The sequence below is a fragment of the Engystomops pustulosus genome, chromosome 9 (assembly GCF_040894005.1).
Source record: "Engystomops pustulosus chromosome 9, aEngPut4.maternal, whole genome shotgun sequence".
Lineage (NCBI taxonomy): Eukaryota > Metazoa > Chordata > Amphibia > Anura > Leptodactylidae > Engystomops > Engystomops pustulosus.
Window position 1 is genome coordinate 25,703,720 of NC_092419.1, and position 23,475 is coordinate 25,727,194.

Here is a 23,475-nt window from a genome sequence, read left to right on the forward strand (position 1 = left end):
GTATATATCAGTGTGTATACAGTGTAGTGTGTATATATATTAGTGTGTATACAGTGTAGTGTGTATATATATTAGTGTGTATACAGTGTAGTGTGTATATATATCAGTGTGTATACAGTGTAGTGTGTATATATATATTAGTGTGTATATAGAGTGGTGTGTATACAGTGTAGTGTATATATATTAGTGTGTATATAGTGTAGTGTGTATATATATTAGTGTGTATACAGTGTAGTGTGTATATATATCAGTTTGTATACAGTGTTGTGTGTATATATATTAGTGTGTATACAGTGTAGTGTGTATATATATCAGTGTGTATACAGTGTAGTGTGTATATATATCAGTGTGTATACAGTGTAGTGTGTATATATATCAGTGTGTATACAGTGTAGTGTATATATATTAGTGTGTTTACAGTGTAGTGTGTATACAGTGTAGTGTGTATATATATTAGTGTGTATACAGTGTAGTGTGTATATATATCAGTGTGTATACAGTGTAGTGTATATATATATATATTAGTGTGTATACAGTGTAGTGTGTATATATATCAGTGTGTATACAGTGTAGTGTGTATATATATCAGTGTGTATACAGTGTAGTGTGTATATATATATATATATTAGTGTGTATACAGTGTGGTGTGTATACAGCGTAGTGTATATATATTAGTGTGTATATAGTGTAGTGTGTATATATATTAGTGTGTATACCGTGTAGTGTGTATATATATCAGTGTGTATACAGTGTAGTGTGTATATATATTAGTGTGTATACAGTGTAGTGTGTATATATATCAGTGTTTATACAGTGTAGTGTGTATATATATCAGTGTGTATACAGTGTAGTGTCTGTATATATATTAGTGTGTATACAGTGTAGTGTGTATATATATCAGTGTGTATACAGTGTAGTGTGTATATATATTAGTGTGTATACAGTGTAGTGTCTGTATATATATTAGTGTGTATACAGTGTAGTGTGTATATATATTAGTGTGTATACAGTGTAGTGTGTATATATATTAGTGTGTATACAGTGTAGTGTGTATATATATTAGTGTGTATACAGTGTAGTATATATATCAGTGTGTATACAGTGTAGTGTGTATATATATTAGTGTGTATACAGTGTAGTATATATATCAGTGTGTATACAGTGTATTGTGTATATATATTAGTGTGTATACAGTGTAGTGTGTATATATATTAGTGTGTATACAGTGTAGTGTGTATATATATCAGTGTGTATACAGTGTAGTGTGTATATATATTAGTGTGTATACAGTGTAGTGTGTATATATATCAGTGTGTATACAGTGTAGTGTGTATATATATTAGTGTGTATACAGTGTAGTGTGTATATATATCAGTGTGTATACAGTGTAGTGTGTATATATATTAGTGTGTATACAGTGTAGTGTGTATATATATCAGTGTGTATACAGTGTAGTGTGTATATATATTAGTGTGTATACAGTGTAGTGTGTATATATATTAGTGTGTATACAGTGTAGTGTGTATATATATTAGTGTGTATACAGTGTAGTGTGTATACAGTGTAGTGTGTGTATATATATTAGTGTGTATACAGTGTAGTGTGTATATATATATATATCAGTGTGTATACAGTGTAGTGTGTATATATATCAGTGTGTATACAGTGTAGTGTGTATATATATCAGTGTGTATACAGTGTAGTGTGTATATATATATTAGTGTGTATACAGTGTAGTGTGTATATATATTAGTGTGTATACAGTGTAGTGTGTATATATATTAGTGTGTATACAGTGTAGTGTATATATATATTAGTGTGTATACAGTGTAGTGTGTATATATATATGAGAGTGTGTATACAGTGTAGTGTATATATATTAGTGTGTATACAGTGTAGTGTGTATGACCTCTGGCATCAACAAGGCATTTCCGCCCACAGAACTGCCGCTCACTGGATGTTTTTTCTTTTTCGGACCATTCTCTGTAAACCCTAAAGATGGTTGTGCATGAAAACCCCAGTAGATCAGCAGTTTCTGAAATACTCAGACCAGCCCTTCTGGCACCAACAACCATGCCACGTTCAAAGGCCTCAAATCACCTTTCTTCCCCATACTGATGCTCGGTTTGAACTGCAGGAGATTGTCTTGACCATGTCTACATGCCTAAATGCACTGAGTTGCCGCCATGTGATTGGCCGATTAGAAATTAAGTGTTAACGAGCAGTTGGACAGGTGTACCTAATAAAGTGGCCGGTGAGTGTATATTAGTGTGTATATAGTGTAGTGTGTATATATATTAGTGTGTATACAGTGTGGTGTGTATACAGTGTAGTGTGTATATATATATATCAGTGTGTATACAGTGTAGAGTGTGTATATATTAGTGTGTATACAGTGTAGTGTGTATATATATCAGTGTGTATACAGTGTAGTGTGTATATATATCAGTGTGTATACAGTGTAGAGTGTGTATATATTAGTGTGTATACAGTGTAGAGTGTGTATATATTAGTGTGTATACAGTGTAGTGTGTATATATATTAGTGTGTATACAGTGTAGAGTGTGTATATATTAGTGTGTATACAGTGTAGAGTGTGTATATATTAGTGTGTATACAGTGTAGTGTGTATATATATCAGTGTGTATACAGTGTAGTGTGTATATATATATCAGTGTGTATACAGTGTAGAGTGTGTATATATTAGTGTGTATACAGTGTAGTGTATATATATATATATATATATATATATATATATATATATATATTAGTGTGTATACAGTGTAGTGTGTATATATATCAGTGTGTATACAGTGTATTATATATATATCAGTGTGTATACAGTGTAGTGTGTATATATATCAGTGTGTATACAGTGTAGTGTATATATATTAGTGTGTATACAGTGTAGTGTGTATACAGTGTAGTGTGTATATATATTAGGGTGTATACAGTGTAGTGTGTATATATCAGTGTGTATACAGTGTAGTGTGTATATATATCAGTGTGTATACAGTGTAGTATATATATCAGTGTGTATACAGTGTAGTGTGTATATATATCAGTGTGTATACAGTGTAGTGTGTATATAAATTAGTGTGTATACAGTGTAGTGTGTATATATATATTAGTGTGTATACAGTGTAGTGTGTATATATATATTAGTGTGTATACAGTGTAGTGTGTATACAGTGTAGTGTATATATATTAGTGTGTATATAGTGTAGTGTGTATATATATTAGTGTGTATACAGTGTAGTATATATATAAGTGTGTATACAGTGTAGTGTGTATATATATCAGTGTGTATACAGTGTAGAGTGTGTGTATATATTAGTGTGTATACAGGGTAGTGTGTATATATATCAGTGTGTATACAGTGTAGAGTGTGTATATATTAGTGTGTATACAGTGTAGAGTGTGTATATATTAGTGTGTATACAGTGTAGTGTGTGTATATATCAGTGTGTATACAGTGTAGTGTGTATATATAACAGTGTCTATACAGTGTAGTGTGTATATATATCAGTGTGTATACAGTGTAGAGTGTGTATATATATATTAGTGTCTATACAGTGTAGAGTGTGTACATATTAGTGTCTATACAGTGTAGAGTGTGTACATATTAGTGTGTATACAGTGTAGAGTGTGTATATATATTAGTGTGTATACAGTGTAGTGTGTATATATATATTAGTGTGTATACAGTGTGGTGTGTATACAGTGTAGTGTGTATATATATTAGTGTGTATACAGTGTAGTGTGTATATATATTAGTGTGTATATAGTGTAGTTTGTATATATATTAGTGTGTATACAGTGTAGTATATATATCAGTGTGTATACAGTGTAGTGTGTATATATATCAATGTGTATACAGTGTAGTGTGTATATATATAAGTGTGTATACAGTGTAGTGTGTATATATATATATATATTAGTGTGTATACAGTGTAGTGTGTATATATATTAGTGTGTATACAGTGTAGTGTGTATATATATTAGTGTGTATACAGTGTAGTGTGTATATATATCAGTGTGTATACAGTGTAGTGTGTATATATTAGTGTGTATACAGTGCAGTGTGTATATATATCAGTGTGTATACAGTGTAGTGTGTATATATTAGTGTGTGTACAGTGTAGTGTGTATATATATCAGTGTGTATACAGTGTAGTGTGTATATATTAGTGTGTATACAGTGTAGTGTGTATATATATATTGGTGTGAATACAGTGTAGTGTGTATATATTAGTGTGTATACAGTGTAGAGTGTAGATATATATTAGTGTGTATACAGTGTAGTGTGTATATATATTAGTGTGTATACAGTGTAGTGTGTATATATATTAGTGTGTATACAGTGTAGTGTGTAGATATATATTAGTGTGTATACAGTGTAGTGTGTATATATATTAGTGTGTATACAGTGTAGTGTGTAGATATATATTAGTGTGTATACAGTGTAGTGTGTATATATATTAGTGTGTATACAGTGTAGTGTGTATATATATTAGTGTGTATATAGTGTAGTGTGTATATAAATTAGTGTGTATACAGTGTAGTATATATATCAGTGTGTATACAGTGTAGTGTGTATACAGTGTAGTGTGTATATATATCAGTGTGTATACAGTGTAGTGTGTATATATATTAGTGTGTATACAGTGTAGTGTGTATATATATATATAGCAGTGTGTATACCGTGTAGTGTGTATATATATCAGTGTGTATACAGTGTAGTGTGTATATATATTAGTGTGTATACAGTGTAGTGTGTATATATATCAGTGTTTATACAGTGTAGTGTGTATATATATCAGTGTGTATACAGTGTAGTGTCTGTATATATATTAGTGTGTATACAGTGTAGTGTGTATATATATCAGTGTGTATACAGTGTAGTGTGTATATATATTAGTGTGTATACAGTGTAGTGTCTGTATATATATTAGTGTGTATACAGTGTAGTGTGTATATATATTAGTGTGTATACAGTGTAGTGTGTATATATATTAGTGTGTATACAGTGTAGTGTGTATATATATTAGTGTGTATACAGTGTAGTATATATATCAGTGTGTATACAGTGTAGTGTGTATATATATTAGTGTGTATACAGTGTAGTATATATATCAGTGTGTATACAGTGTATTGTGTATATATATTAGTGTGTATACAGTGTAGTGTGTATATATATTAGTGTGTATACAGTGTAGTGTGTATATATATCAGTGTGTATACAGTGTAGTGTGTATATATATTAGTGTGTATACAGTGTAGTGTGTATATATATCAGTGTGTATACAGTGTAGTGTGTATATATATTAGTGTGTATACAGTGTAGTGTGTATATATATCAGTGTGTATACAGTGTAGTGTGTATATATATTAGTGTGTATACAGTGTAGTGTGTATATATATCAGTGTGTATACAGTGTAGTGTGTATATATATTAGTGTGTATACAGTGTAGTGTGTATATATATTAGTGTGTATACAGTGTAGTGTGTATATATATTAGTGTGTATACAGTGTAGTGTGTGTATATATATTAGTGTGTATACAGTGTAGTGTGTATATATATATATATCAGTGTGTATACAGTGTAGTGTGTATATATATCAGTGTGTATACAGTGTAGTGTGTATATATATCAGTGTGTATACAGTGTAGTGTGTATATATATATTAGTGTGTATACAGTGTAGTGTGTATATATATTAGTGTGTATACAGTGTAGTGTGTATATATATTAGTGTGTATACAGTGTAGTGTATATATATATTAGTGTGTATACAGTGTAGTGTGTATATATATATGAGAGTGTGTATACAGTGTAGTGTATATATATTAGTGTGTATACAGTGTAGTGTGTATGACCTCTGGCATCAACAAGGCATTTCCGCCCACAGAACTGCCGCTCACTGGATGTTTTTTCTTTTTCGGACCATTCTCTGTAAACCCTAGAGATGGTTGTGCATGAAAACCCCAGTAGATCAGCAGTTTCTGAAATACTCAGACCAGCCCTTCTGGCACCAACAACCATGCCACGTTCAAAGGCCTCAAATCACCTTTCTTCCCCATACTGATGCTCGGTTTGAACTGCAGGAGATTGTCTTGACCATGTCTACATGCCTAAATGCACTGAGTTGCCGCCATGTGATTGGCCGATTAGAAATTAAGTGTTAACGAGCAGTTGGACAGGTGTACCTAATAAAGTGGCCGGTGAGTGTATATTAGTGTGTATATAGTGTAGTGTGTATATATATTAGTGTGTATACAGTGTGGTGTGTATACAGTGTAGTGTGTATATATATATATCAGTGTGTATACAGTGTAGAGTGTGTATATATTAGTGTGTATACAGTGTAGTGTGTATATATATCAGTGTGTATACAGTGTAGTGTGTATATATATATCAGTGTGTATACAGTGTAGAGTGTGTATATATTAGTGTGTATACAGTGTAGAGTGTGTATATATTAGTGTGTATACAGTGTAGTGTGTATATATATTAGTGTGTATACAGTGTAGAGTGTGTATATATTAGTGTGTATACAGTGTAGAGTGTGTATATATTAGTGTGTATACAGTGTAGTGTGTATATATATCAGTGTGTATACAGTGTAGTGTGTATATATATCAGTGTGTATACAGTGTAGAGTGTGTATATATTAGTGTGTATACAGTGTAGTGTATATATATATATATATATATATATATATATATATATATATATATATATTAGTGTGTATACAGTGTAGTGTGTATATATATCAGTGTGTATACAGTGTATTATATATATATCAGTGTGTATACAGTGTAGTGTGTATATATATCAGTGTGTATACAGTGTAGTGTATATATATTAGTGTGTATACAGTGTAGTGTGTATACAGTGTAGTGTGTATATATATTAGGGTGTATACAGTGTAGTGTGTATATATCAGTGTGTATACAGTGTAGTGTGTATATATATCAGTGTGTATACAGTGTAGTATATATATCAGTGTGTATACAGTGTAGTGTGTATATATATCAGTGTGTATACAGTGTAGTGTGTATATAAATTAGTGTGTATACAGTGTAGTGTGTATATATATATTAGTGTGTATACAGTGTAGTGTGTATATATATATTAGTGTGTATACAGTGTAGTGTGTATACAGTGTAGTGTATATATATTAGTGTGTATATAGTGTAGTGTGTATATATATTAGTGTGTATACAGTGTAGTATATATATAAGTGTGTATACAGTGTAGTGTGTTTATATATCAGTGTGTATACAGTGTAGAGTGTGTGTATATATTAGTGTGTATACAGGGTAGTGTGTATATATATATCAGTGTGTATACAGTGTAGAGTGTGTATATATTAGTGTGTATACAGTGTAGAGTGTGTATATATTAGTGTGTATACAGTGTAGTGTGTGTATATATCAGTGTGTATACAGTGTAGTGTGTATATATAACAGTGTCTATACAGTGTAGTGTGTATATATATCAGTGTGTATACAGTGTAGAGTGTGTATATATTAGTGTGTATACAGTGTAGTGTGTGTATATATCAGTGTGTATACAGTGTAGTGTGTATATATAACAGTGTCTATACAGTGTAGTGTGTATATATATTAGTGTCTATACAGTGTAGAGTGTGTACATATTAGTGTCTATACAGTGTAGAGTGTGTACATATTAGTGTGTATACAGTGTAGAGTGTGTATATATATTAGTGTGTATACAGTGTAGTGTGTATATATATATTAGTGTGTATACAGTGTGGTGTGTATACAGTGTAGTGTGTATATATATTAGTGTGTATACAGTGTAGTGTGTATATATATTAGTGTGTATATAGTGTAGTTTGTATATATATTAGTGTGTATACAGTGTAGTATATATATCAGTGTGTATACAGTGTAGTGTGTATATATATCAATGTGTATACAGTGTAGTGTGTATATATATAAGTGTGTATACAGTGTAGTGTGTATATATATATATATATTAGTGTGTATACAGTGTAGTGTGTATATATATTAGTGTGTATACAGTGTAGTGTGTATATATATTAGTGTGTATACAGTGTAGTGTGTATATATATCAGTGTGTATACAGTGTAGTGTGTATATATTAGTGTGTATACAGTGCAGTGTGTATATATATCAGTGTGTATACAGTGTAGTGTGTATATATTAGTGTGTGTACAGTGTAGTGTGTATATATATCAGTGTGTATACAGTGTAGTGTGTATATATTAGTGTGTATACAGTGTAGTGTGTATATATATATTGGTGTGAATACAGTGTAGTGTGTATATATTAGTGTGTATACAGTGTAGAGTGTAGATATATATTAGTGTGTATACAGTGTAGTGTGTATATATATTAGTGTGTATACAGTGTAGTGTGTATATATATTAGTGTGTATACAGTGTAGTGTGTAGATATATATTAGTGTGTATACAGTGTAGTGTGTATATATATTAGTGTGTATACAGTGTAGTGTGTAGATATATATTAGTGTGTATACAGTGTAGTGTGTATATATATTAGTGTGTATACAGTGTAGTGTGTATATATATTAGTGTGTATATAGTGTAGTGTGTATATAAATTAGTGTGTATACAGTGTAGTATATATATCAGTGTGTATACAGTGTAGTGTGTATACAGTGTAGTGTGTATATATATCAGTGTGTATACAGTGTAGTGTGTATATATATTAGTGTGTATACAGTGTAGTGTGTATATATATATATATAGCAGTGTGTATACAGTGTAGTGTGTATATATATTAGTGTGTATACAGTGTAGTGTGTATATATATTAGTGTGTATACAGTGTAGTGTGTATATATATCAGTGTGTATACAGTGTAGTGTGTATATATTAGTGTGTATACAGTGCAGTGTGTATATATATCAGTGTGTATACAATGTAGTGTGTATATATTAGTGTGTGTACAGTGTAGTGTGTATATATATCAGTGTGTATACAGTGTAGTGTGTATATATATATATATTGGTGTGAATACAGTGTAGTGTGTATATATTAGTGTGTATACAGTGTAGAGTGTGTATATATATATATATATATATATATATATATATATATATATATATATATATATATATATATAAGTGTCTATACAGTGTAGTGTGTATATATATATTAGTGTGTATACAGTGTAGTGTATATATATTAGTGTGTATACAGTGTAGTGTGTAGATATATATTAGTGTGTATACAGTGTAGTGTGTAGATATATATTAGTGTGTATACAGTGTAGTGTGTATATATATATTAGTGTGTATACAGTGTAGTGTGTATATATATATTAGTGTGTATACAGTGTAGTGTGTATATATATATATTAGTGTGTATACAGTGTAGTGTGTATATATATATTAGTGTGTATACAGTGTAGTGTGTATATATATATTAGTGTGTATTCAGTGTAGTGTGTATATATATATTAGTGTGTATACAGTGTAGTGTGTATATATATATTAGTGTGTATACAGTGTAGTGTGTATATATATATTAGTGTGTATACAGGGTAGTGTATATATATTAGTGTGTATACAGTGTAGTGTGTATATATTAGTGTGTATACAGTGTAGTGTGTATATATATTAGTGTGTATACAGTGTAGTGTGTATATATATTAGTGTGTATACAGTGTAGTGTATCTATATATATCAGTGTGTATACAGTGTAGTGTGTATATATATTAGTGTATATATAGTGCAGTGTGTATACAGTGTGGTATGTATATATATTAGTGTGTATACAGTGTAGTGTGTATATATATTAGTGTGTATACAGTGTAGTGTGTATATATATTAGTGTGTATACAGTGTAGTGTGTATATATATCAGTGTGTATACAGTGTAGTGTGTATATATATTAGTGTGTATACAGTGTAGTGTGTATATATTAGTGTGTATACAGTGTAGTATGTATATATATTAGTGTGTATACAGTGTAGTGTGTATATATTAGTGTGTATACAGTGTAGTGTGTATATATCAGTGTGTATACAGTGTAGTGTGTATATATATATTAGTGTGTATACAGTGTAGTGTGTATATATATATATATGTGTGTATACAGTGTAGTGTGTATATATATTAGTGTGTATACAGTGTAGTGTGTATATATATATTAGTGTGTATACAGTGCAGTGTGTATATATATATATATATATATATATATATTAGTGTGTATACAGTGCAGTGTGTATATATATTAGTGTGTATACAGTGTAGTGTGTATATATATTAGTGTGTACACAGTGTAGTCTGTATATATATTAGTGTGTATACAGTGTAGTGTGTATATATATTAGTGTGTATACAGTGTAGTGTGTATATATATTAGTGTGTATACAGTGTAGTGTATATATATTAGTGTGTATACAGTGTAGTGTATATATATTAGTGTGTATACAGTGTAGTGTGTATATATATCAGTGTGTATACAGTGTAGTGTATATATATTAGTGTGTATACAGTGTAGTGTGTATATATATCAGTGTGTATACAGTGTAGTGTATATAGATATATTAGTGTGTATACAGTGTAGTGTATATATATATCAGTGTGTATACAGTGTAGTGTGTATATATATATTAGTGTGTATACAGTGTAGTGTGTATATATATATTAGTGTGTATACAGTGTAGTGTGTATATATATTAGTGTGTATACAGTGTAGTGTGTATATATATCAGTGTGTATACAGTGTAGTGTATATAGATATATTAGTGTGTATACAGTGTAGTGTATATATATATCAGTGTGTATACAGTGTAGTGTGTATATATATATTAGTGTGTATACAGTGTAGTGTGTATATATATATTAGTGTGTATACAGTGTAGTGTGTATATATATTAGTGTGTATACAGTGTAGTGTATATATATATTAGTGTGTATACAGTGTAGTGTATAAGGAGAATTATTCTCACCGTTAATTCGGTTTCCATTAGTCCACCATGACGGCCCCAACTGGAGGATGACCCTTGACCTCTGTAGGGACAGGAAGCAGAGAGGTTAAATACCCCACCCCGGCATCCGTACACCAGTGGCTTCCAAATAACTACACCGGCCTTGGATGCAACCCATTTATTGTATGTTATCAATGCACACAGAACAAATAGGCAATTTCAACTTTTTTTTTTTTTTTTTTTTAAATTACAGGGTGGGAAATATATATGGGCCGTCATGGTGGACTAATGGAAACCGAATTAACGGTGAGAATAATTCTCCTTTTCCATAGCGTCCCCCATGACGGCCCCAACTGGAGATGTACCAGATAAATAATTAGGGTGGGACAACAGCTTGTAAGACCTTCCTTCCGAAGGACTGGTCTCTAGCACTTTGAACATCTAGCCTATAGTGTTTGGCAAAAGTTAGGTGAGTAGACCAGGTAGCTGCTCTACATATGTCCTCTAACGAGGCGCCCCGTTTTTCCGCCCAGGAGGCTGCCACTCCTCGGGTCGAGTGGGCCCTAATAGTCCCTGAAATGTCCAGGTTGTTGGCATCATAAGCTTCTTTGATGACTGTTCTTATCCACCTGGCGATGGATGCCTTTGAAGCTTTTCTGCCCTTGCACTTTCCTCTAAATTGTAGGAGAATGTTGTTGTCTTTTCTCCAGGATTTGGTAACTTCAAGATAATGTAGCAGGTATCTTCTGACATCTAGCGTATGCCACTCCTGTTCTTTGGGATGTTTTGGATTCTGACAGAAGGAAGGCAGAATAATCTCTTGGTTACGATGAAAAGATGAAGCTACTTTGGGAGTAAAGGCTTTATCTAACATTAGTACAATCTTATCTTCACATATTTTAAGATAAGGTTCTTTAATAGACAAACTCTGGATCTCACCCAAACGCCTAGCTGTTGTTATGGCTATGAGAAAGGTGAGTTTTAGCGTTAATTCTCTAAGCTTGACCGACTCCAGAGGTTCAAACGGTATTTTTGTGAGATAATCCAGTACTAATGAAAGATCCCAATTGGGGATATTCTGTTTTATTTGAGGTCTTAGTCTAGCCGTAGCTTTGACAAACCTTTGGATCCATCTATTTTCGGCTAATGAGGTGTCGAAAAAGGCACTGAGGGCTGAAATCTGGACTTTTAAGGAATTCGTCTTAAGGCCCTTGTCAAACCCTGCTTGCAGGAAGTCGAGCACCTGTGAGACATTAGGGGACATTTGGTTAGGAGGAGTCCTGCCACAAAAAGACACAAATCTTCCCCATATCCTGGCGTAGATTTTGTGGGTAACTGGTTTGCGGCTCGCTTTGAGTGTGGAAATTACCTTGTTTGATAGTCCCCTGGATATCAGCAATCGCCTTTCAGGATCCAAGCCGAGAGCCGGAGAGCCTGTGGATCTGGATGGTAAACTGGACCCTGGAACAGAAGGTTGTTTAGAGGTTCCAGCATGACAGGTCCTTCCAATGCCATCTTTCCTAGCCATGGAAACCAGTTCCTCTTTGGCCACCAGGGAACAATGAGTATAACCTTTGCTTGGTCCTCTCTGATCTTCTGAATCACTCTCGCTATGAGAGGTATAGGAGGAAATGCGTACATTAGAGGTCCGCTCCAGGACTGGCTGAAGGCATCCCTTTGGCAAACCGGAGTATTTGGATCCAGAGAGAAGAAATGAGGAACTTTTGTATTTTTGCTGGTGGCAAAAAGATCTGTCACTGGTTGTCCCCATTTTTGTATGAGACTTGAAAAGATGTTCTCGTTTAGACACCACTCGTTGTGGTCTATCGTCTGACGACTGAGATAGTCCGCTACTTGATTCAATTCTCCTTTTAGATGGGTGGCTGAAAGAGAGCGGATGTTGGTTTCTGCCCAGATGAATATCTTGTCTGAAAGATTGAGGAGATCGGGGTTCCTGGTACCCCCCTGATGACGGAGATAAGCCACCGTGGTGGTGTTGTCTGAATAAATTTTTACATGTTTTCCCCTCAGGCTTTGAGCACTTGCTCTTAAAGTCTCTAGTACAGCTCTCAGTTCTCGGAAGTTCGAGGAACGGGATCTGGTCGAGGACGGCCAAAGACCTTGAACGGGAAGGCCTGCTATGTCCGCTCCCCATCCTGACTGACTTGCGTCCGTCCGGATATTTATCACTGGCCAGGGATGCCATGATATCCCTCTTCCCAGGTTGGAAGTATCTATCCACCACTCCAGGGATTGCTTGACAGCTTCCGGAATCTGGACCTTTTGATTTAGATGTTGGGGATCTTTGTCCCAGGAGGCCAATATCCAACTTTGAAGGACTCTGGTGTGACTCTGGCTCCACTGTACACTCTGTATGGAAGATGTCATAAGGCCCAGTATCCTCATGGCTTCCCTTATCGTGCAATGACTTCTTTTTTGAAACAATATGACATGTTGCATTAGTCTCGTTGCTTTCTCTGGCGGTAAGAAGGACATCTGCTGGATCGAATCTAATAACGTTCCTAGAAACACAACCTCTGTACTTGGGTTTAGTTTGGACTTTTCCAGGTTTATTATCCATCCTAACTGATGTAGGATCCTCATTGTGAAATCTCGGTGGTGTATAAGCTCTTGTTTCGAACTGGCCACCAGTAACAGATCGTCCAGGTAGGGGATGACTAGAATCCCTTTCCGCCTCAAGAAAGCTATCACCTCGATCATGATCTTTGTGAATGTCCTGGGGGCCGAAGAAATCCCAAAAGGCAGCGCCTTGTACTGATAGTGGACCTCTTCTCCCCAAGGTGATCGTACTGCGAATCTGAGGAATTTTTGAGATTTTTGATGTATTGGCACATGGTAATATGCGTCCTTCAGATCTATCGTACACATAGACGCTCCTGGTTGGATCAGAACTGCTGCCGAGCTCACTGTTTCCATCTTGAACTTTCGATATCGTATGTACCTGTTCAGATTCTTCAGGTTGCATATCATCCTGAAAGAGCCATTCGGTTTTTTTATCAAGAAGAGGGGAGAGTAGTGTCCTTCTTTTAACTGTGTCTGAGGTACCGGGATGATGACATCCAACTGAATGAGTTTTTGTATCTCTGACCACAGCGAGTTTGAGAGGTTTCCTGAGGGCTGCTCTGTCAAAACAAATTTTCTGGGGGGAAGAGAGGTTAGTTCTAGATGGTAACCTTCCCGAAGAATACTTAGTATCCAGGGATTTGATGTTATCTGAGTCCACTGGAAGTGGAACTTCAATAGTCTTCCCCCCACCCTGGCGTCATTGTTTTCTAAACGCTGGGGCCGAGTTGCTGGCACTGAGAAGGAAGCCCCTTCCTCTCCCTCCTTTAGGGTAGCTCCACCTGCCCTGTTTGCCTTTCCCTCTAAAGGGCTGTTTTCTGTCCTTAGAGTCTCGAAAGGGCTGCTTTCTTTGGTTACTTCTGGATTCCGGAAACCCTTTCTTTCTGTCTGCCGCTTTTTCTAACAGCGTGTCAAGTTCGGAACCGAATAGGTATTCCCCTTCAAATGGAATACCACATAATTTTGACTTCGATCTGAAATCGCCAGTCCACTGGCGAAGCCAAAGTGATCTTCTAACTGAATTTGATAGTGCCCCTTCCTTGGCACTTATTCTAACTCCTTCCGCTGAGGCATCTGCGATGAAGGCGGTGGCTGCTCTCAACGTTGAAAATGTACTCAATAGCATCTCCCTAGGAGTACCATCTCTAACATGACTCTCCAGTTCGGTAATCCAATGAAAGAGAGTCCGTGCCATGGATGTTGTGGCAATATTTGATTTTAGATTCAACATGGCACACTCCCATGTCTTCTTTAGAAGGCTGTCCGCCTTTCTATCCAGGGGATCTCTTAACTGGATTGCATCCTCAAACGGGAGGTCTGTCTTCTTGGTCATTTTTGTGACCTGAATGTCTACTTTAGGGGTAGCGTTCCAAATTTTGGCTTCTGTTTCATCAAAGGACAGACGACTTTTAAATTCTCTAGATATGGAGATTTTGTTCTCCGGTTCTCTCCATTCTTCTAGTATTAGTTCCTTAAGAGTGTCATTTATGGGAAACACTCGCCTCTTCTTAACTTTAAGAAGTCCGAATAATTCATCCTGAATAGATTTGGTCTCTTCTATTTCCTCAATTTTGAGGGTATCCCTCATAGCTTTTAGTAAGGGTTCCAGATCTTCGGATGCTAACAAATATCTCGACTCCATCTTACTGGCTGAATTTGAGGGACCTGGCTCCATATCCGTAGACTCCTTGGTCCCTTCTGAGTCTGATGTATAATCCGACATGGATTCTATAACTCTTTGTTTTTTATGTGGAGGCTCCTGAGGTATGAAAGCTGTTATGGATGATGCTATAGATGTTTTAACTTCTTCTCTGATAAAGCTACGCATTTCATCCACAAATGAGGTTCTCTCTTCTCTGAGTAGATTATCTACGCAGGTTTTACAGACCGGCTTTTTATAGTCCGTAGGGAGTTTCTCTAAGCACATATTACACTTTTTGGAAGTGGTTTTCTTTGTGCCGGACTGATCTTTAGCTCTCCCTTTATCCTTCTCCTTTTCCCTGGGCTCCTGCCAAGGAGAAGGAGAGGTAATTAGTCCGTAACCGACACCTCATGTGAAAAATATAGGGACATGTGGGTGACCCACCACCCTATCCCCGGTTGACCCTACTTACAGGGTTCAAGGATATGAGGTCCAGACTTGAAGCCTCCATGCCATGTGTCTCCATATTCCCAATTGTGGGACCACTGATATCAGCAAGCCTAAACATTTATAGAAATGTGAGATAGACTGTGACATTTAATCAAGTGGAATATAACAAGGGAGTACCTGAGGTATCTTGAGGGTTATACAGCACAAGCCCCTAAGAAAGATATACACATGTCTATATAGACCTGAATTGTATATAACACATATGACACATATGAGGCAACCATACAGCATGTTAACCGACCTTGTTGGCTGGAAAATGCTCAGAATAGCGTCCGATTCTAGCGACTACTCTCGTCAGGACCAGAGTGCGACTATTAGACCTCAGATCAACGTGAATACCTGCTTTTTCAAGCTTACCGCTCCACGCTCCTGCTTCCGGGTCGCGCCATCGTGACGTCACATCCGGTCCCGTCATTTCCGGCGGAAGTCGTCACCAGAGTCGGACGGCGGCCGGCCCACGTGACCTCCGCGATGGACACGCTCCGGGTGTCCTTAGCTGCGCAGAGCCGCGGGCAGAGCCGGAGAAGAAGGCATCTCTGTCTTGTGGCAGAGGAAAGGACCGAAGTCCGATCGAGGCCGAGACTGCCTTAGGGTAAGGGACGATTCCCTGCGCCACACTGGTCCCCCCTCACCGTCCCAACTACTGGGGATGAGGAGAGACTTCTCTCTACTCCCTGCCCTGTGTAGGGACAGGAAGCCACTGGTGTACGGATGCCGGGGTGGGGTATTTAACCTCTCTGCTTCCTGTCCCTACAGAGGTCAAGGGTCATCCTCCAGTTGGGGCCGTCATGGGGGACGCTATGGAAATATATATCAGTGTGTATACAGTGTAGTGTATATATATATCAGTGTGTATACAGTGTAGTGTGTATATATATCAGTGTGTATACAGTGTAGTGTGTATATATATTAGTGTGTATACAGTGTAGTGTGTGTGTATATATATATTTTAGTGTGTATACAGTGTAGTGTATCTATATATATTAGTGTGTATACAGTGTAGTGTGTATATATATTAGTGTGTATACAGTGTAGTGTGTATATATATTAGTGTGTATACAGTGTGGTATGTATATATATTAGTGTGAATACAGTGTAGTGTGTATATATTAGCGTGTATACAGTGTAGTGTGTATATATTAGTGTGTATACAGTGTAGTGTGTATATATATTAGTGTGTATACATATTAGTGTGTATACAGTGTAGTGTATCTATATATATCAGTGTGTATACAGTGTAGTGTGTATATATATTAGTGTGTATACAGTGTAGTGTGTATACAGTGTAGTGTGTATATATCAGTGTGTATACAGTGTAGTGTGTATATATATTAGTGTGTATACAGTGTAGTGTGTATATATACATTAGTGTGTATACAGTGTAGTGTGTATATATAGTGTGTATACAGTGTAGTGTGTATATATATATATATATATATTAGTGCAAAGTAAAAAAGTTTTAGCCGCACTCAAAAAAAGGGGGGGTATTACTCAGGTGCACGCTCCCAGAACCGGGATCACAGTTACTCCAACTCATAAAATACGAAAAAATGGCAGCACTCCGAGATCTCAATGTGATCAAAAATATACTATTTTATTCCAACATGTTGGAATAAAATAGTATATTTTTGATCACATTGAAATCTCGGAGTGCTGCCATTTTTTCGTATTTTATATATATTAGTGTGTATACAGTGTAGTGTGTATATATATTAGTGTGTATACAGTGTAGTGTGTATATATTAGTGTGTATACAGTGTAGTGTGTATATATATTAGTGTGTATACAGTGTAGTGTATCTATATATATCAGTGTGTATACAGTGTAGTGTGTATATATATTAGTGTGTATACAGTGTAGTGTGTATATATATCAGTGTGTATACAGTGTAGTGTGTATATATATCAGTGTGTATACAGTGTAGTGTGTATATATATATTAGTGTGTATACAGTGTAGTGTGTATATATAGTGTGTATACAGTGTAGTGTGTATATATATTAGTGTGTATACAGTGTAGTGTGTATATATATATATTAGTGTGTATACAGTGCAGTGTGTATATATATATATATATTAGTGTGTATACAGTGCAGTGTGTATATATATTAGTGTGTATACAGTGTAGTGTGTATATATATTAGTGTGTATACAGTGTAGTGTATATATATTAGTGTGTATACAGTGTAGTGTGTATATATATCAGTGTGTATACAGTGTAGTGTATATATATTAGTGTGTATACAGTGTAGTGTGTATATATATTAGTGTGTATACAGTGTAGTGTGTATATATCAGTGTGTATACAGTGTAGTGTGTATATATATTAGTGTGTATACAGTGTAGTGTATCTATATATATTAGTGTGTATACAGTGTAGTGTGTATATATTAGTGTGTATACAGTGTAGTGTGTATATATTAGTGTGTATACAGTGTAGTGTGTATATATATATATTAGTGTGTATACAGTGTAGTGTATCTATATATATCAGTGTGTATACAGTGTAGTGTGTATATATATTAGTGTGTATATAGTGTAGTGTGTATACAGTGTAGTGTGTATACAGTGTAGTGTGTATATATCAGTGTGTATACAGTGTAGTGTGTATATATATATTAGTGTGTATACAGTGTAGTGTGTATATATATTAGTGTGTATACAGTGTAGTGTATATATATTAGTGTGTATACAGTGTAGTGTGTATATATATCAGTGTGTATACAGTGTAGTGTATATATATTAGTGTGTATACAGTGTAGTGTGTATATATATTAGTGTGTATACAGTGTAGTGTGTATATATATCAGTGTGTATACAGTGTAGTGTGTATATATCAGTGTGTATACAGTGTAGTGTGTATATATATTAGTGTATCTATATATATTAGTGTGTATACAGTGTAGTGTGCATATATTAGTGTGTATACAGTGTAGTGTGTATATATTAGTGTGTATACAGTGTAGTGTGTATATATATATATTAGTGTGTATACAGTGTAGTGTGCATATATTAGTGTGTATACAGTGTAGTGTGTATATATATTAGTGTGTATACAGTGTAGTGTGTATATATTAGTGTGTATACAGTGTAGTGTGTATATATATATATTAGTGTGTATACAGTGTAGTGTATCTATATATATCAGTGTGTATACAGTGTAGTGTGTATATATATTAGTGTGTATATAGTGTAGTGTGTATACAGTGTAGTGTGTATACAGTGTAGTGTGTATATATCAGTGTGTATACAGTGTAGTGTGTATATATATATTAGTGTTTATACAGTGTAGTGTGTATATATATGTGTGTATACAGTGTAGTGTGTATATATATTAGTGTGTATACAGTGTAGTGTGTATATATATATATTAGTGTGTATACAGTGCAGTGTGTATATATATATTAGTGTGTATACAGTGCAGTGTGTATATATATATATATATATATATATATATATATTAGTGTGTATACAGTGCAGTGTGTATATATATCAGTGTGTACACAGTGTAGTGTGTATATATATTAGTGTGTACACAGTGTAGTGTGTATATATATTAGTGTGTATACAGTGTAGTGTGTATATATATTAGTGTGTATACAGTGTAGTGTATATATATTAGTGTGTATACAGTGTAGTGTATATATATTAGTGTGTATACAGTGTAGTGTATATATATTAGTGTGTATACAGTGTAGTGTGTATATATATCAGTGTGTATACAGTGTAGTGTGTATATATCAGTGTGTATACAGTGTAGTGTATATATATATTAGTGTGTATACAGTTTAGTGTATATATATATCAGTGTGTATACAGTGTAGTGTATATATATATCAGTGTGTATACAGTGTAGTGTGTATATATATATTAGTGTGTATACAGTGTAGTGTGTATATATATTAGTGTGTATACAGTGTAGTGTGTATATATATTAGTGTGTATACAGTGTAGTGTGTATATATATCAGTGTGTATACAGTGTAGTGTGTATATATATTAGTGTGTATATAGTGTAGTGTATCTATATATATTAGTGTGTATACAGTGTAGTGTGTATATATTAGTGTGTATACAGTGTAGTGTGTATATATATTAGTGTGTATATATATTAGTGTGTATACAGTGTAGTGTATCTATATATATCAGTGTGTATACAGTGTAGTGTGTATATATATTAGTGTGTATACAGTGTAGTGTGTATACAGTGTAGTGTGTATATATCAGTGTGTATACAGTGTAGTGTGTATATATATATTAGTGTGTATACAGTGTAGTGTGTATATATAGTGTGTATACAGTGTAGTGTGTATATATATATATATTAGTGTGTATACAGTGTAGTGTATCTATATATATTAGTGTGTATACAGTGTAGTGTGTATATATTAGTGTGTATACAGTGTAGTGTGTATATATATTAGTGTGTATACAGTGTAGTGTGTATATATATCAGTGTGTATACAGTGTAGTGTGTATACAGTGTAGTGTGTATACAGTGTAGTGTGTATATATCAGTGTGTATATATATATTAGTGTGTATACAGTGTAGTGTGTATATATAGTGTGTATACAGTGTAGTGTGTATATATATTAGTGTGTATACAGTGTAGTGTGTATATATATATTAGTGTGTATACAGTGCAGTGTGTCTATATATATATATATATTAGTGTGTATACAGTGCCGTGTGTATATATATTAGTGTGTATACAGTGTAGTGTGTATATATATTAGTGTGTATACAGTGTAGTGTATATATATTAGTGTGTATACAGTGTAGTGTGTATATATATCAGTGTGTATACAGTGTAGTGTATATATATTAGTGTGTATACAGTGTAGTGTGTATATATATCAGTGTGTATACAGTGTAGTGCATATATATTAGTGTGTATACAGTGTAGTGTGTATATATATTAGTGTGTATATATCAGTGTGTATACAGTGTAGTGTATATATATATTAGTGTGTATACAGTGTAGTGTGTATATATATTAGTGTGTATACAGTGTAGTGTATATATATTAGTGTGTATACAGTGTAGTGTGTATATATATTAGTGTGTATACAGTGTAGTGTGTATATATCAGTGTGTATACAGTGTAGTGTATATATATATATATATTAGTGTGTATACAGTGTAGTGTATATATATATCAGTGTGTATACAGTGTAGTGTATATATATATCAGTGTGTATACAGTGTAGTGTGTATATATATATTAGTGTGTATACAGTGTAGTGTGTATATATATTAGTGTGTATACAGTGTAGTGTGTATATATATTAGTGTGTATACAGTGTAGTGTATATATATTAGTGTGTATACAGTGTAGTGTGTATATATATCAGTGTGTATACAGTGTAGTGTATATATATTAGTGTGTATACAGTGTAGTGTGTATATATATTAGTGTGTATACAGTGTAGTGTGTATATATCAGTGTGTATACAGTGTAGTGTATATATATATTAGTGTGTATACAGTGTAGTGTGTATATATATTAGTGTGTATACAGTGTAGTGTGTATATATCAGTGTGTATACAGTGTAGTGTATATATATATCAGTGTGTATACAGTGTAGTGTGTATATATATATTAGTGTGTATACAGTGTAGTGTGTATATATATATTAGTGTGTATACAGTGTAGTGTGTATATATATTAGTGTGTATACAGTGTAGTGTGTATATATATTAGTGTGTATACAGTGTAGTGTATATATATTAGTGTGTATACAGTGTAGTGTGTATATATATTAGTGTGTATATACAGTGCAGTGTGTATATATATTAGTGTGTATACAGTGTAGTGTGTACAGGCAGTCCCCAGGTTACATACAAGATAGGGTCTGGAGGTTTGTTCTTAAGTTGAATTTGTATGTAAGTCGAAACTGTATATTTTATAATGGAAGTTCTAGACAATTTTTTTTCTTTTGCCCCAGTGACAATTGGAGTTTCAAAATTTTTGGTGTAATTGGACCAAGAATTATCAATAAAGCTTCATTACAGGCATCTTACAGCTGATCATTGCAGCCTGGGACTGTAGTAAAGCATACAGAGAGCTTCACCAGAGGTCACATGGGGCAGAGGGGTCCGTCTGTAACTATGGGTTGTCTGTAAGTCGGGTGTCCTTAAGTAGGGGACCGCCTGTATATATATTAGTGTGTATACAGTGTAGTGTGTATATATATATTAGTGTGTATACAGTGTAGTGTGTATATATATTAGTGTGTATACAGTGTAGTGTGTATATATATTAGTGTGTATACAGTGTAGTGTGTATATATATATATTAGTGTGTATACAGTGCAGTGTGTATATATATTAGTGTGTACACAGTGTAGTGTATATATATCAGTGTGTATACAGTGTAGTGTGTATATATATTAGTGTGTATACAGTGTAGTGTGTATATATATTAGTGTGTATACAGTGTAGTGTGTATATATATTAGTGTGTATACAGTGTAGTGTGTATATATATTAGTGTGTATATATATCAGTGTGTATACAGTGTAGTGTATATATATTAGTGTGTATACAGTGTAGTGTGTATATATATTAGTGTGTATACAGTGTATTGTGTATATATATCAGTGTGTATACAGTGTAGTGTGTATATATTAGTGTGTATACAGTGTAGTGTGTATATATATTAGTGTGTATACAGTGTAGTGTGTATATATCAGTGTGTATACAGTGTAGTGTATATATATATTAGTGTGTATACAGTGTAGTGTGTACATATACATCAGTGTGTATACAGTGTAGTGTGTGTATATATATATCAGTGTGTATACAGTGTAGTGTGTGTATACAGTGTAGTGTATATATATTAGTGTGTATACAGTGTAGTGTATATATGTATTAGTGTGCATACAGTGTGGTGTGTATACAGTGTAGTGTGTATACAGTGTAGTGTGTATATATATTAGTGTGTATACCGTGTAGTGTGTATATATCAGTGTGTATACAGGGTAGTGTGTATATATATTAGTGTGTATACGGTGTAGTGTGTATATATCAGTGTGTATACAGTGTATTGTGTATATATATTAGTGTGTATACCGTGTAGTGTGTATATATATTAGTGTGTATACAGTGTAGTGTGTATATATATTAGTGTGTATACAGTGTAGTGTATATATATTAGTGTGTATACAGTGTAGTGTGTATATATATTAGTGTGTATACAGTGTAGTGTGTATATATATCAGTGTGTATACAGTGTAGTGTGTATATATCAGTGTGTATACAGTGTAGTGTGTATATATATTAGTGTGTATACGGTGTAGTGTGTATATATATATTAGTGTGTATATAGTGTAGTGTGTATATATATCAGTGTGTATACAGTGTAGTGTGTATATATATTAGTGTGTATACAGTGTAGTGTGTATATATATTAGTGTGTATACAGTGTAGTGTGTATATATATCAGTGTGTATACAGTGTAGTGTGTATATTTCAGTGTGTATACAGTGTAGTGTGTATATATATTAGTGTGTATACGGTGTAGTGTGTATATATCAGTGTGTATACAGTGTATTGTGTATATATATTAGTTTGTATACGGTGTAGTGTGTATATATTAGTGTGTATACAGGGTAGTGTGTATATATCAGTGTGTATACAGTGTATTGTGTATATATATTAGTTTGTATACAGTGTAGTGTGTATATATTAGGGTGTATACAGTGTAGTGTGTATATATCAGTGTGTATACAGGGTAGTGTGTATATATCAGTGTGTATACAGTGTAGTGTGTATATATTAGGGTGTA

At 33.8% G+C, this 23,475-nt stretch overlaps 1 protein-coding gene across 1 annotated transcript in view; it reads right to left on the reverse strand.

Moving 5' to 3' along the window:
* Nucleotides 1-23,475, reverse strand: part of LOC140077926 (class I histocompatibility antigen, F10 alpha chain-like) — a 55,838-nt gene that overhangs the window by 16,545 nt on the left and 15,818 nt on the right. The gene's annotated exons all lie outside the window — the stretch shown is intronic.